Here is a 12,582-nt window from a genome sequence, read left to right as displayed (position 1 = left end):
GCTAGTCTTCTGTTTGAAATTTGTTTACATTTCTTTAAACAAACGAATAACCAACAAGCACCCCCCTCCAGAGCACAGATGGGCATGCAATCACCAGTCATGTCCATGTTTCTTCTGCAGTGGTATGATTCAGTGTAGTACTAATCTCAAAACACTTGGAGAAACATTTTGCAGAAAGGAAAGAAACAAAATCCCAAGTTTTAACATTTTCTTTGGAGGTGAACCTTGTGAATGAAAATCATGCCAGCTTTCAGTCAATAAACAGTAAGCTAAATAAATATCTGCTCATTTTATCTGATACTGTACGCAAACATCTGTTTGAACCACTGTCCTTTGAGAGTGAGGAGCAAATATACTTTTTTACGCTTGGCCTTTAGATTTACTTCAGAGTAGCTTCAGTATATTGTACACCCACTTTAAAACAAGCTTAAGAATCCTCAGATTTTGTTTGTGAACAAGTTCTAACATAAAGGTTTTGGAAAGACCAGCACATCACAGAAAGTACAACTTGTTCTCTGCATGGTTAAAGAAATGTGATGGAAACTATATTCTCTGCTTTCTTATTCTGAGAATTCATGGGGCACAATCCCCATGTTAATGCCAAATTAATCTCTTAGGAGTGTTGTCTAGACATTTCTGAAAACTGTACACTTTTAGTGTTTTGTGACTGAGGTGTTCCTATTATTTATTTTAAAGGTAGTGTAGTAAGTATACAGTAGTTATAATGCTCACCTCCTGACATTTTGTAGGGCATGCAAAGAGCATATAAAAAACACAGGTCAACTTCAGCATAGCCTTGTCCTATAGGATACTTCAAACACCAAAACTTTTAATGAATCAAATGTTTATGAGCAGCTATTACAATCTGAATTCTTCTGCAACATGTATTTACTCTTTTGTATTTATTCATGTTTACGTTGGAAGTGGGACAGACCTCTAGCACAAAGCTAGGAACAAGTGGATGCACATTTATCCCATAGCATATTGATTTTAGATTTTCACCTACAGAACTTGTTCTTGAATGCCCCTGGTGATTCTACTTCACTATAACCATGTATGTTCTAGATGTCTCCCAGGAAATTATACCCCAGTTTTAGAAGTTGACAGAAGTTGACAGTTGACAGAAGTATCTGTTGTTATTGCTCAGCAGGCATGAAATATATTATCTACTGGTATCTGTTGTAAACAGACTCCCTGATGTCTTTACCGATAGATATTGCTTCCTTGCACGTCAGCTGGGTGTCTTTTAAAAAGCTTTAGTGCCCATGCTATAAGAAAAAAAAGAAAATTTAAAAAGACACGTTTCCATTATTTTCTAATTTTACTGCAGCTAAAAACATTATTACTTAAACAATTTCCTTGAAACTGTTCTTCATTTCCTGTGTTGCCTAACATACAAAAAGTCTTCCCGGCATTTATATAATAATTACTCCTTTTTCTACAATTCTCTGCCTTGATCTCTCATTGTTTCCTTCTGCTCGGTGTCATTATTCAGGAATGCCTGTGTCTCCTGTGTTTTTATTTTTTTTACCCCTGTTTGTGATAGAGAATATTTGAATACTTTTGGAATTTTTTAAATAACACTCCTGTGAGATACTGTATATTAATTACACAGATTGAAAATGCAATAGTACATAGCTTATAGAAACCAAAAAAACTGACACTGACTAAAATTCAAATCTAAATTAAATCATGTTTTCATGTTAGATATGCTTTAAATATTCTTTAAATTGACCTTATTTGTAAACTAATTTTATTATTGATTATTATTGAGATATTTTACTTTGTATTTTAGCAAGGCACTAGAAATCTGTAGTTTATATGATTCAAAGTATCAATGTGAGTTATTCAATTTACTATTTTATTACTTTATGTGGCTGACATTTGATCCAAAGCATCATACATTGGGTACATTTATACAGCAGTGTATTTTACCAAACATTCAGGTGAAATGTCTTCCTCAGCTGAGTTTTAAATCTACAGCCTTCCAGTTATAAGTCCCAAACCCTGACCACTACTCCACTGTTCGCTGTTACTGTTTGAATCCCATGTGTTAGAACTGGAAACAATTTTTGGAAGTCAGCTAACTACAAGACTGGAATGAAATGCTATGATAGAAACAGAAGAACATTAATAAATACTGTATGGTAAATAGAAAGACATGTTCTAGACCCACGACTTGATTTTGTCTCCTGGTGAAATTATTAAGGAATGAGCTGAGGGGAACAGACTCATCTGAAAACCTGGCCAGTATAGACACTAATTTAAAACAAACTCTGATGCATGCTCAATCTTATAACATTCTTAAAGTTAACAGCAGCTCATGCAACCAACTGCTTTTTTTTAGCAGTGGAAATACACATTATGTTCACTGGAAATTAGTATATGGGTTTCTAATCTCCTGAATGTCATTTTTGGCTCAGCTAGGTTCAAAGGGATTAAAAGGATTGGAGCTCACTAGGGAGTTTTACAATTCCGTTCCAGAGAATGAGCTTCCTCAATTTACAGTATTGGTACTCTTTTTAAATGCATTTCATAATGCAACATCATCTTCTCCTGACATCACAGTGCAAGGCAGATTTCTGTACTTTTGTCTTCTGGCATATTCCTTTAACTGTCCTCAAAAAAACATTCTTTTAAGATTTGGAATGAATAACTGAGTCAATCAGCTCAAATGATGCAAAACTAAATTCATAAGCTCTATGCAAGTTATGTTTTTTTTTTCATAAAGCGATGATCAACTTCAGGTATGACATAAACAAACACAAAATGGAAATTGGTAAATTAATTTCAGGAAGGATGATGACAACTAAGCTGCTTTTGTCCCAGCTATTTAACTTATAATCACTCCCAATGTCATTTCCCAAAAACTCTATATAGTTACTAAAATCTCTGACACGACTTTGGTGATTAACATTATAATTAACAATGATTAAGGCACAATTACATAACAATAGTACATATCAATGCAGTTTATGTCCTAAAAATCCAGAATTCAGCCCCTGTAATATGTAAGCACTACAATACTTAAGTCAAAAAGAGGAAAGCCCTTTTTTCCTAATAAATGGATCCTAAACAAAACTAAATCTCCTGACTTGCAACATGATTGCCCAAAACTGAATGGGAATCAATCTCCCCATTCTAAAAATGCATTCCTAACTAGAAAAGAACCTTTTTGACTGTGAGTATTCTACGACACAGAAAATCAGAATTTTCTCAAATAAGACTACAAAAACTCTATAAGGATGTTTATATTATACAGCATAATGTTCATGTAAAATTACCTAGCCAGCATATGGTCCCCAAAACTGATCAGAACAAGGTGCTCTTGCATGGCACAAGCCTTGAGGAAGAGGAGCGTGATTGTGATTTTCCTTGTTCTCTCTCTATCTTCTCCTCTGTTTTATTTTCACTGTTTCCCTCTATGCCCCTGTACATTATAGCAGTGTATTTACACTGACAACCTAACTCTGGTATTCAGTCAGTATACAAGTCCAAAAGCTTTAATTAGGCCTCACTGAAGGACAACTGTGGCCTTTTGTGTTTCCAGAGGTGAAGCCTGGCGACCCTTTAAAGTGTGGATTCAGTCCTTTCTCTCATTTTTATTTTCTAGGTCACATTATCTCTGATTACAAACCCAGAAAGAAAATAAATAATCTCAGTCTGAAGGCAGTGTACAAATGCACTGTAAGTTTTGTGTTCATGTTTTGAGTTTATTTTACTTTAAAAAATGGTCTGTTTTCTTAATGGTTAACTTCAGGACACATACTGAAGATTTGTCCAAAAATGTATTGAGTTATTTGCTTCAGATGCAACTGTAATATTTAGTGAAATCAGGGGAAAAAAACATACAGTAACCTGCTGTTGCAGAAATGAGGAACCTAACTGAATCACATCTTGCTTAAGACTACAAGAAGAGAGCACTTAATCCTGTTGTCAAAGAAAAAAAATCCTTTAGCTGACTTTTTAGTTTATAAACCGAAAATGTTATCAATAATCTTTCCCTATCCTCAGTGCTGTGCTTGCAATAACAAGTGAAACTAATTACATTGTTGACTGCTTCATTTGTTTATCACAAAATTTGTTTGCAAGAAGCAATGAAATGAGAAAGTCACTCATTCATCCATAAAAAATAAGGTAAGACCACAAATTATCATTCTTCCATAACTCTCTGGCATTCAAGTTTTCTGCTAAAAGTACTATGTTTAAGTCTTTGCCAGCTTCTAATACCAAAAATAGAAAACAAAAATGAAATCTAAATAGAATAAAACTGCAACTTTTTTTCAAATAAATATTGGCACTGCAGAACTGCAGAATTTTTCTTGCTAAATACTCATTGCTTTTAGTATTTCAAGCTAAACAGAAAGAAGTGACCTCCTAACAACCTTAGGTAAATGACATTTAAAATCCTATCTAGTGCAAGGATATAAATAGTAACTTTATTGTGTTTATAAAATTGTCCTTTTGCTACTGCAACTCTCAAAAATTTCCAGCATGAAAATTGCACATACAGTATTAAATGTAACTAAAGTGCTTTAGCCTTTAAAAAATAATGGACTTACTCTGTACTTAATGATGATTTCTGGCTTTGTTTTCCAGACTGCTAGGTTGTAGTGATATTACTTGGAAATTAGTAAAAGATACAAATCTGAAGTGGAGGCATGGTTCTGCCTTAACTCCACAATTTCAGTCATGGGAAAGAGAACTTATTCTGTTTGAAAAGAAGTGATAATCACAAGGTTTAAAAATTTTTTTCAAATAAGAGCTGCCAGAAGCCAAGAGACATGCTATCAATACCCCTAACTAAGGGGTATTTGGCAAGTGTCACTGACACAGAAAACCCTAGGGCTGAATTTTTGCATTACTCAGGACAGTATTTCCCTATGAGCTGTGGTACCTTCTGGTTCACATATAGCATACCTACACTGCAGCAATATAATATACTGTATATGGATGATGTTGTCATACATAGTGCAGACTGGTCAAGTCATTTAAAGACATTGGAAGCAGTACTAAATTACTTAATTTTAATGAAGGTGTCTAAACTCTGTAAACTATGAGCTGAGAAAAACAGAGTTCTTTATAACCTTTTACAGTACACAGATCCTTTAAAACATAATGTGGGTTTCCAGCTTCTGGTTCTGTGAGGATTTATTTTGTCTACATGCTGTAGAACAAATTTTCTGACTGCAGGATTCTATGGTTTACATGCAGGTATATTGATGAGACAGAATAATGGTGATTTTTGTTGTGTGTTTAACAGAAATCAACATGTAATTGTGACTTAATGCAAGTATTGCAACTGTCTGTAACAATTATCAGAAATAATCCATATTTAGAAAAAAAAACTTGTTTTTTTCTCATCAAAGAGGTCTTCTTTGTTTTGGATGTGTTCTCAAGTGTTGGGAGTGAAGGCACTCTTTTGGGTGGACTAGACTCAACCAGCATGCACTTTGGCCATAAATTATAGTGTACAGATATAGTGTACAGATGTTTCTCAGGGTGTTTTTGGAGCACAAACTAGCTGCCTAGTCTTCTAGTCTTCAGAAGGTAGGACACATGGTCTACATATATCAGAGGTCTTCAACTGGGGGTCCACAGAGGTACTGCAGAGGGTCCCTAGAAAAATATTTTTGCAAGACAAATTTTTCTGGCAAGAAAAAAAACCAATTATATATAATACATTTTTCGACCTGTTAGTAAAGAACAAATGCTTTATTTTATAACTCTAACTCCAAAAATGTTAACTCTTACTTGACTGCAGGGCCGCAATTTACATGCCATTCAACTGTATGACAAAATGGGTGACTTTCTAAAAAAGATTAAGTGGTGGAGGGTGCAATTTTTCCAATCTGTCATCAGTGGAAGAGTTGGCTGATAGTGCAGTACTCACAGCCAAGGTGATAAGTGCAATACTTGGACACTTGGAGGAACTTGAACTTCAATGGCACAGGTTCTTTTTTTAGAGGTTGACTACTGGTGATGGGACAAAACTGGACGCAGTTTGCGTTTAAGGAAAATGCGTCAGAAGGCTTGAATTTGACAGCCCTTGAGGAGAACCAACTGATTGAACTCTCCTCAAACAGCATATACAAGAACATTTATGGCTCAAGGCCTCTTATCTAGTGCCGGATTTGTTGCCAGGAGGATTTCCCCCAGCTGAGCACAAAGACAGTGAGCAGCCTTGTCATCCTTTGCAACAACATTTTTTGTGTGGAAGTGGATTTTCTGCCCCGGATTACATGAAAAACAAATACCTTTCAAGAATCCAGCCAGAGAGCAATCTGGGGCTCTGTCCGTCATCCTCCATCTCCCCGAGAATGTATATGTAATGATTACAATGAGTTTTGTAATCCTGTAAATTCATTGATATTTAATCACCAGCCTAAACATAATAATTATTAGGCATTTACATCAATGAATATAAAATATGATATTAAAAAAAGTGACAGGAAATAGGTCAAAATCTAATTGGGGTCCCCTGTCTGTCCTTCTATCCAGGTAGGAGTCCTTGGACTGGAAAAAGGTTTTTTTTTTACAGTTATGATTAATGGAGTGTAAACATGGAAGTGTGGGAAAACTTTGCTTGGAGACAGTAAACACTGGACCATGGGCACACATATATTTGTAGTACACTAGGGATTTTCAATAATAGAAACTATCACACCATATATTTATAGGGACATATGGTATGAAAGCAACTCTTCACACAACATCATTACAATAGCACTCATGTCATAGTGAGTATTGTTATTCCTGAGTTTCTTTGAGTCTGTAAGACATCACACAGCAGGTGCAGTAAAAGAGCACGTCAACCCTTCATCTGCCTGACATCTGTCACATAAAAAGACAGCAATTATAATCTGTAGATATCTTATTTCTTTGATGTTTGATCCTCAAATAAACAAGAGAGAAGACTTAAATGGTCCACTTAAGGATTATTTGAAATTCCCTCTGTATTTGTTTCCTAACTAAACTCTATCAAGATTCGGTAAGGTAAAAAAGTAATTTGTTAGCTCTCAATGTGGTTGAATTTTGCTTGAGATACAGTATACTGCTCTCAATTGGTAAGAACAGAAATTACATTTCAAGTAAAGGAAAGTGTTGACAAAATTCTAAGATTCACAGTCCTTTAGATAAGATTTGTGAGTATTTTATATGTGAAGAAATCCTTTAAAATATTCTAGAAAATGAGTATCTGAGAGAAGCTACAAGAATGTGTTTTACAGATTAACACAACCTACCCCCACTTCCCAAAAAACCACATACAGTGTAAGCAAATGTTTGTCAACTCTTGATTATACATTTCTGCTACTAGTTATGAAGATGGTGTTCTTAACTAGAAAATTAGGAAGGAGTATTTTAAAATGTCCTCTGGCAGCAGCAATTAAAAGAATCACACATATGGTTCACAACAGAAAGAATATCATCTTGCTGGTATTATTTTCTTCTCTTTTAAAATATTCAAAATGCATTAAAACATTTTTAATGTATTTTGAACACACGTTTTGTTTTTGCATAGCCTCCTTATTAAGGTTAAGAGACATTAACTTGTGCAACACAACGCCAAGTTACGTAGACAGACCAAATATTATTGTTTTTGGGTATATGGTCTGTTCACTAGATCGTTCTGTTTTTACCTGTCCTGAATATTGTTGAATGTTCTGTTGGGATATCTGCTTAGGATATACTTGAAATCTGGTCATCAAAGGCTATAGGTTATTCTTCTTTTGAGTCCACCTGAGCAATTAATCATGCAATAGAACAAATTAATTTCTCATCGATGTGTTAATTAACCAATGCTGTCCCCAGGTCTAAAGCAAGTCATAATTTAAAAAGATTTAAAAGCTGCTTCATTTTGGAGTTCGGGGACTGGAGTTTCTACTAGTAAAGGTCAAATGAAAAATCTTTAGAATCTTCCCTTAAAGACTCCCTTACGTTGTGTGCTGTCTCCCCAGAAAAGTATAAAAAATCCCCCAAACCGTAGGTGAATTTTAGGTTATATACAGTATAAGGGCTAAGATAAATGTCTGAATGTAGCAAAATTTATTTAAGTCTTGAGGGATTGTGCCCTTACTGAATTGTTTACTGATGTAGCACAGTTAAAAGTGTTTTGTATTTATGCATCCAAATGGGCAGCAAATAATTCCTTATTTGTTCAATGGTCCATTGGGAGACTATTCATTACAGAACCACAAGGTGAATCATTTTACTCCACAGGAAGACCATCACCATGAGCATAATTTATTATTCCTCCTGTCAGACAACCACAGACATTACTTGTGACATACAGGCCACAAGATACATACCCCAAGCCAGCCGGGAACTTCTGACCTCTAAATTTGCCAAAAATCCCACAAAGGTGATAAATTTCACATTTCTCTTGTTCCTGAACAGAATCAGCTGTCTTGCCAGCCACATAGTTTCTCACACCACAGTCATAAGGGAATGACTTGCACAATGCGTTCCATATGCATTTCTGGAGGCAAAGATATATTGTACTACACATCTGGAGCAGACCACCTATGCTAGGCCCATCTGACACTCTTTTAAAGTTATTGTTTGGTTTTGACTTGCTATGATTTATTTGTTGCACTCCTTTCATCCAAACTTGAATCGGCTTCTTGTGAAGAAAATATTAAAAGATTACTGGGGTAAAATTTGTTGGCACTAGAAAAGCCACTGTCTCTGAGGCTTACAATATGTAACATTGATTTAAAAAAAAAGGAAAAATAACCTCAACAGTGAAAATACAAAGATTGAGCTCAGTTCATTTCCTGTTACAAACTATTTTTTTTATTTCAAAAAAGGTGAGAGAAACAGATCAGATATAAACCATTTTTTTCTTGTCAGTACCAAAACGTTAGAACCGACTTCTGGAATGTGAACATTTTACCAATATATGTAACGAATGTCACACTGATTTTTTTTTTTTCGGGGATGTTGACATAAATCTAGAAAAAAGAGAAGAGATTACTTGACATACACCAGACTCTGGACAACATGCAATAAACAATACATAATTGCCTATTTAGTTTAGCGGAAAACGGGGGTTTGTTCACAATGACACAAACCCATTGGCTACACTGATTCATAGGCTGTAAAATTCACTCGTGTTTTAATGTTGGAACACCACATAACTGACTCACTCAAGACCGACACAATAATGAAAAATAGAAATACAGTGATTTTTGTTCTTGAGCAGTTTTTGTCTTGGCATACCTCAGTCTCGTCCTGATCTGCACCAGCCTAATGCCTCTGTCAGCATTAATACACAGTGACAGGGCGGCGATTGCATGACAAGATACATGACTAGTCTGTGCGTGAGAACCTTGCCCTATACCAGCTTGGTTTGTTTGCTTTCGTGACCATGTTTCTCCCCTCTGCCGCTCTGTCACCTTCTCACCTTCCAGCAGGCTCCTTTAACCCCGGTTGTACAATTAGTAAGTCACAGCACATTGTTTTTTTTTTTTAGAACGTTGCATTCTGGAAATGGTTCACACATTCATGGCTGACTTCACCGCAAAGGGACAAAATGCCAAGTGAAGCTTTGCGTGGCTGTAATTTCTTTCATTCTTATTTCATAAGCCAGACAATACAGCGCCCTTCCCGTCTGGTTACAGGGAAATGTGTCACTCCAAATCTTGGTTTGCTGCTTTTTTAGGAACAGATAACACTTTGGTATACTTGTGTTTCAGGTCAGCTGGAGTTTAGAGACTAATACAGTGTTTACCAGGGTGAGGAACTATGCGGAATGCATGAAGAGAATGCTTGATGTCAGTGATTCACTGTGCAGTACACAATTAGCATATGTTAGGCAGATTAACCATGCATTTTTCACCACAAAGCCTCAATTAATAACATCTGAACATTTTCCAAACCTTTAATGTTATCATGTAATAATTAGAAAAATTAATAAGCAGATTTACCTGAAGACTATTAATTAGTAAAACCAACAAAAACAAGGCAAATTGAAAGATTAAGTCCTTGCCAACATCTGCTCATAAATAAAGTCTGCTCTCTACCCTACTTATCAGTGATAATGTATCTCTAGTACTTGTAAAATACATTTAAGAATTAAAGATGGGATTAATGGAAAAGAATAGTTTGAAATCTCGCCAAAACGTTTTAGTTGCACTCTCATGTTTTAATATTGTGATACAGTTCTGGAATTCGTGTAGAGCTTTTCTAAATGTTTTTTTCTTATTGGAAGACCGCTAAGGCATTTTCTAAACAATGTGCCGCATCATGGTGGAGTGCCTTCAGACTTAAACGATTGTACTGTGGGATTTTCAAAATACATGAGAAAAAAACAACATTCATTTTATATTATTGTGGAGTAACCAAAGTGATGGGATACACATTCTATGTTTGGTGTGACAGGTTAAATTTGACATATTAAAAAAAACAAAGGGAATGTCAGAGGTCAGCTTAAAAAAAGCTCTATGTTTCAATGTCATTAATTCCTGGCAGGTTAAAGCGACTATTAGAGGTGTAAATCGACAGGGGATTTAAACCAGTAAAAAGAGGCCCTGACTACCTGGCCGATAAATATGCCCGTGCCTTTATCCTCGGACTAGGGGCATTAACCCTAATGTCTTTCAGGCCTAACTTTACCTACACTTCCTGAATTTGTTCTTCTTCCACCTGAGCTCTTGTAAATTAGGGTTGCTGGCTGTGCTTCACCCAACTGCTGCTACATTTCAGTGCAGTGATGGATTCCCAATTCAATACCTAAACTATGCGTGGATGAAAAACACCACAAAAATAAAATCTCATTAAATGGATTTTGATTTGGGAATACTCAGCTATCAACAAGTTTGTGACTTAAAAAACAAAAAAAGACTAAACAGAATTGTAGCCACAGAATGTAATGCCTATATTTTCCCCCATTTCTCTAGCAAAATTTAGTGAATGTTACTTTAGTTGTGGAGAAATGGCAACAGCCTGAGTTTTTTTTACAACCTGTTTTGCCAGTATATAGTTGATACCAAAACCAATTACTTATATTGCACAGAAAAAAAATGACATTTGGATGTTGTATAATATTGTTCTAATAATGCTATTTCAAAATACTCTGTGAGGTACTGGTTGGGTCATTATCACCCCTCAGTGTTCAGTAAACAGGAGTATATAAATACTGTTACAAATGGGGGGGGGGGGGTTACAGAATTTGTGAAAATCAGGAACTGACAGAGCAGTTTAGTGAATATTTATAACCCCCAATTTGTAAGTGATTTCTCCAGAATATACCTGAGTGGTTGGTATAATTAGAGGCACATTAATTATCTGGCACAACTTTGGTGAGAACAGTAATAATCCAGGCACACCTGGTTAAACAAATATATATTAATGATGACAAGACACAAGCTACACAACACACAACAATAACATACAACACACAAGTTACTGTAGTTACAGCATTTACAGACAAGGCCTTTCAGAGGCCTAACTTTATCTAAACTCTAAGAGACACTTCCTAGTCACCTAAAGCTGTAACAAAGTTTAATAAACAGTATAAGAACATTAAACTAACTAAATTAAGGCATGCGTTTCAAATGCAGAGCCAATACATTAGTCTGTGTATGTACTGTAAAATTTATCTATATGTACTGTAGACCATTTTCAAAGAATTTCTTGTAGTAAACAAATATCTGCATAAATCCTTTCACAAATTTCCAGATATTCATTGTTTAATTAATGCTAAAAAAGTTAGTTTATCATATTTAAGTATTTTGAACAAAAACAAATTACAATACCTTTAACACTATTGCCTGGACCTCAGTTAATGCTGACAAAAAGATAATGCATATAGATGGTGAAAGAACTCTAAAGCAAGAGCAGTGATTTGCTGTAATGATAGGCAAACATGGATCAGTACTACATCAAGCACAGTATTTCAGCTTAGGCGCTGTACCTAAAGCAGGACTAAACACAAATCCTTTTTGTTGAAATGCAGCCCCAGTCATTATGAAAAACCACAAATGCATTCTGGTACTGACCACACACTGCTATAAATATAAAATGAAGCCATCTTATAATACACATTATTGGTAACACATTAAATTCAATGATTTAAGACCATTTTTTTTTCATTCAACAACATGACAACACCAGGATATTGCTATAAACAAGAACCTGATGTAATTTTCTCCTTTCCTGGGTTAGTTATGCACTGAGCAATGTGTATCACTGTGACTTAATTCCTACAGGCTGTACAACAGATGTTACAGCCCACAACTAAGGGATGTCTCAGAGTTTTGTGTGTGTGGTGGCAAATCGGGATTGAAAGGGGTACAATAATTAAGAGTAAAATAAGATTGTTCCGAGTGCCCTACGAATGCTGACAGCATTTCAGCAAAACAATCAAATCTAAGTGAAGGAGCTGCAAGGGGAGATGTGTCTGTAGTTGTTTATGTGGCGAGACTGCTTTGCATGGTTTGTATAGCCTATTGATCATCATCTTAATACAGATAAACATAAAGGCTTTTTTTCTTCCACATGCATAAATACCAGCACACACCCTTCATAAGAACAACATCCCACATAAAACCCCTACAACAAAATTATTAGAAAGTGCTG

Source organism: Atractosteus spatula, chromosome 9, assembly GCF_055471065.1.
Source record: "Atractosteus spatula isolate fAtrSpa1 chromosome 9, fAtrSpa1.hap1, whole genome shotgun sequence".
In the NCBI taxonomy this organism is placed as follows: domain Eukaryota; kingdom Metazoa; phylum Chordata; class Actinopteri; order Semionotiformes; family Lepisosteidae; genus Atractosteus; species Atractosteus spatula.
This window is presented reverse-complemented; position numbering follows the sequence as displayed.